The sequence below is a fragment of the Lytechinus pictus genome, chromosome 17, assembly GCF_037042905.1.
Source record: "Lytechinus pictus isolate F3 Inbred chromosome 17, Lp3.0, whole genome shotgun sequence".
Taxonomy (NCBI): domain Eukaryota; kingdom Metazoa; phylum Echinodermata; class Echinoidea; order Temnopleuroida; family Toxopneustidae; genus Lytechinus; species Lytechinus pictus.
Genome location: NC_087261.1, coordinates 10,663,010 through 10,667,716, shown reverse-complemented (window position 1 = coordinate 10,667,716; position 4,707 = coordinate 10,663,010).

Here is a 4,707-nt window from a genome sequence, read left to right as displayed (position 1 = left end):
AAAAAAGAGTCAATTTCAGCTCTATATTTCAAGCACTTTGTAAGAAAATTGTAAGGTAGATATGGATCGCACAGAGCTGATTTTTTCATTATATTTACTTTGAGTTTTGACATAGGACCGGTACATCCTTAGGACATGTAGGACATGTCATCATATGAAAATGACGACTGTCTTCCTATTCCTCTTGCTAAGCGCGAGATGAAACAAAAGGGAGAATTCAATTATCAAATTAATATCTTATTCATTAATGCCTAATGAGGGCGCGAAGTCTGATGATATTATGGCCTGAAAACTGGACATTTCAAGCACTTTTGTAATTATAAATAGGATGCATCAGTTAATATATTTTTAACAATTAATGCGAGCGCAAATTGCGAGCCCAAATCTTTGTATTAATTGTCATGAAAAGGGGATTGTATAATCAATATTGAGACGTACAATCAAAATGCGAGCGTGCAGCGCTAGCTGATACGTTTTGACAATCAGACCTGAAAAGGGATATTTTGAAAACTTTATGGAATACACGAAAATAATAGGTACCTGATAAATCGAAATCTGCGAGCGCTCAGCGCGAGCGGAAAATGTCAATAGTCAGACCATAAAACTGTCATATTTACAGAGCACTTTTAAAAATCAATTTGTAAATCACGCAAAATTATGAAAGTTTGATTTTCGAGATGAAATATGTTTTGTATATTGACTTCCAAACTTGATATTTAAACTCCATATTGAACAAGATATGAAAATCACCTAACAGGCAATGTGAGCGCGAAGAGCGAGCGAAAATTTTTTATAGTGACATGAAAGATTCTTTTTATTTCCATGTCTTCCCCTCATCTTACTTTATCCACTCGTCTCCTCCTCTTCTTTTTTCTACTCTCTTTTCCCTCCTTTTTTTTTCTTTCCTTTTTTTTTGCTCCGCCAATAGGGGGGGGGGGGACCTCGGCCCCCCTCCCCCTGGATCCGCCTATATGCATATGGATAGCAGTGGACATCGTTCTGTCGTTTCAATGGTTTATTTTCAATTGGTCTAATGCCAACTCGTCTGCTTTAATTTGGTCTACCATCAGTTCGTCCACTATCCACATGGTCTAACTGCCATTTCGTCTAATAACCAAGTTGGTCCAATTGGCATTTATTCCATATGCCATTTGGTCTAATTGAACTAAGTGTTAATTGGGCGAAATTAAGGAAAATAAAATTGATATTAGACCAACTAGTTATATAGACGAAATAGTCATAGACGAACTGGTGATTCGACGAAGTGATGACTAGACCAAATGGCTATTGGACCATATGGTTGTTAGGCGAAAAGTTAATGGACAGAATTGCATTAGACTAAATGAATGTAGACCCTGTTGTGAGTGGAGGAATTAGCAGCAGACGAATTGGTTTCAACCCGCATACCGCCCAGGCAAGCAAAACAAATTCACGACGAAATTGGCGACGAAATTCACGACGAAATTGGCGACGTCGTGAATTTCGTCGCCAATTTCGTCGTGAATATTCGCGATTTGGTCTATTTGCGATGTCCCTTCAGGGCCACCATAGGAAACTACACCCTGGATTCGATGTAATCTTCTTCTCTTTTTTTACCTGCATTCACCCAGACTTTCTTTCCTCCTTCCTTTTTAACCTTCCCCTCTCCCTTCCTTCTTTCCTTTCTTTCTATCTTTCTTCCGTCCTTTTTCTTTGTTTCTTTCTTTCTTTCTTCCCTCCCCTCTTCCTTCCATCCTTTCTTCCTTTCCATCCTTCCTTTCTGTCTTTCTTTCTTTCTGTTTGTCTTTCTTTATTTCTTTCTTCGTTCTTCTTTCTTTATTTATTCCTTCCTTTCTTCCTTCCTCCCTTCCTTCTTTCCTTCCTTCCTTTCTGTCTCTCTTTCTGTATTTCGTTCTTTCTTTCTTTCTTTCGTTCTTTCTTTCTTTCTTTCTTTCTTTCTTTCTTTCTTTCTTTCTTTCTTTCTTTCTTTCTTTCTTTCTTTCTTTCTTTCTTTCTTTCTTTCTTTCTTTCTTTCTTTCTTTCTTTCTTTCTTTCTTTCTTTCTTTCTTTCTTTCTTTCTTTCTTTCTTTCTTTCTTTCTTTCTTTCTTTCTTTATCTCTTTCGTTCTTCCTTCCATCCATCCATCCTTCCTTTCTTCCTTCATTTCTTTCTTTTTACCCCTCTCCCTCTCTCTCTCCCCATAATTCTTCCACGCCCTTCACTCCCTCTTACAGATATTCGACTTTTATATTCATCATCTCGTTTTACATGTATGACATAATTATATAGGTCATGACGGGTATAGTAGAATCTTGGCATTCTAATTGGTCACTTGACTAGTTAGCTTCACTGATTTGCATTTCATTTTATTCCAACTAACTAGCTAAAGCTTACATTACATGTATATGTATTTTACAGAGATATCAAATCATGATCGAACCCAATGGTGGTTGGGGGGCAGGAATATTATGCCCCAGACACTTCGAAAACTTACTTTTTTTCAAAGAAAATTTTAACCAAAGTGTGCACGAAACCCTTCAATTTCACATTAGAAAATACAGCAGCGCCCCATGACAAGCCCGGTCGTTTTGCTCTCTCGCGTTTAGGTTTCTCCGACTCATGCATATATCCCCCCCCCCCCCCCGGGAGATGTTTTTACGGTCATGAGTGCTATACATAATGATTTCGCACTCCATAGCATAAGATGGTTTGGGAAATGGTTTTGAATACAATATAGGCCTCTGATGAGAAAATATTCTGAAAACGACAAAAAGAGGATATGTAAGGTCAATAAAAGCCGACGATTGTCAAGGATATCACAACTGCTTGGTATCAGCTGGTTGTGCATTATTTTGTAAACGTTCCATAAACATGCCAAAACAATTAGTATTCATAAAAATGTTTTCATTGTAATCTCCTCAGTAATTTTGAAGATATAACGATTGATGAAATAAAACACTACAAACTGCAAGGGTCAATATGTATGATTTTATTATCATCTACATGTACATAATAATCTTCGAATCTGAAAGGTGAATCCATACGTCACTCTGTCATTTTTGTGCATAGGCCTACTGACATACTGTATGTCATTTTACTGAAAAACCTATCGGTCTGTATTCAACGTTCCGTTAATTACCAGTGTTTTAGGGAGATTCAAATACTCCATATACACGATAGTTTAGTCATGCATAGTGTCCGAATCTATGTCTTCCAGTGGCGTGCAGATAGGGGGCTTGGGGTGCTTGCCCCCCCCCCCAAAAAAAAAAAAAAAAAACTCACGACCAAGAAAAAAGAAAGAGAAAAGGAACGAGAGAAGGATGAAATATATAATTTTCTGAATATTATGCCAAAATCTATCACAAAATTTGATTTTTGTAATGAAAGTATCGAATTTTTTGCTCGCTCACTTTGGTCGCTCGCAACTTTTAACAAATTTTGCCCTATACGCGATATCTTGCCCCCTCAATTTGTTTAGCTCATTACGCCACATAACAGATATATTCCATAACAGATGTATTCCATCCGAACTTGATAATATTCCGTCAGTCGTACCCTCGCACTGCTTAGCCTGATCTCAAATGAAGGAGTCCCTCATGGTTCGACTTTAAAGAACAAAAACAGAATCAGACCAATAGTAAATTCAGCCTAAAAAAAATATTCTGTTGGCTTATCCTTCTATGAAAAGTAGAAACCACAATTATTGGTTGAACAATAACGTTGACATTTTTCATGTCGGTATTTTATGATAGGATGCGAAAGTCATTGTATGTGTGCATTTGCCAGCGCCATTATGAGGCTATGATGAATTCGAGGAATGCTCCCCCAGGGAGTGGAAATTGTACACTTTTCGTGCGGGATTGAAATAAATCCAATGACCGGGATAATATATCATTATGATGTAAAGCGCTTTGAGTCATTATGGGAAAAGCGCTATATACTCAAAGCCCTATATAAAAACTAGCTATTATCATCATCATCATCATCATTATTATGACAATTCATTGCATAGCAACCTACTGTACATCACAAGTGTTTTATTTTGATGAATGAATAGAAAGTGAAATCAAATCTTTTAGCGGTAGGTCATGAATATGATAATGCTCCTCGAGCGAGATATAAATCCCCGGCATGAATGTAATGAAAGAGAAAACTAAATTTATCATAGTCGATCTTTTCCTGTTTGACTTGATGAAACGAATTGACGAGGAACTGACGGGAACAAGAATCTCAGTCTCAGATATTTATTCCAGAATAAAAAAGAAATTATAACTTTCATGGTTTGTTTTTTACGTTTTACTTTGATATCATGCAATGGTATACTGTTGAGTATGAGCAAAACAGAATATAAATGTTAATTTTGCAATCATGTTGCATAGCACAATAATTGGGTTAATAATATCGACAGTAATGTTTTTTAAGAATAATTTGAGCGAAAAATGAGCTGATGCATTTATATCATATTGGTAGAGATTTATGCCACTATTGGCTGTCTATAGTTAAACCACAACTTGAAACCAGAGTTTAGATTAAACCCGACTTCAGAATACGGGCCATTGAGTTTTAAACCAGGGGTTGTCATTTTTCTTTCAAGCAATCTGCTTATGACGACAAAGTCGACAATCCGTCTCCTGCAAATTGTGTTTGTTATAATTTTGGTAGTAGATCATATAATATTATATTTAAAATCATTTTCTGTTATCAATATTTTCCTCTGGATGATTCATG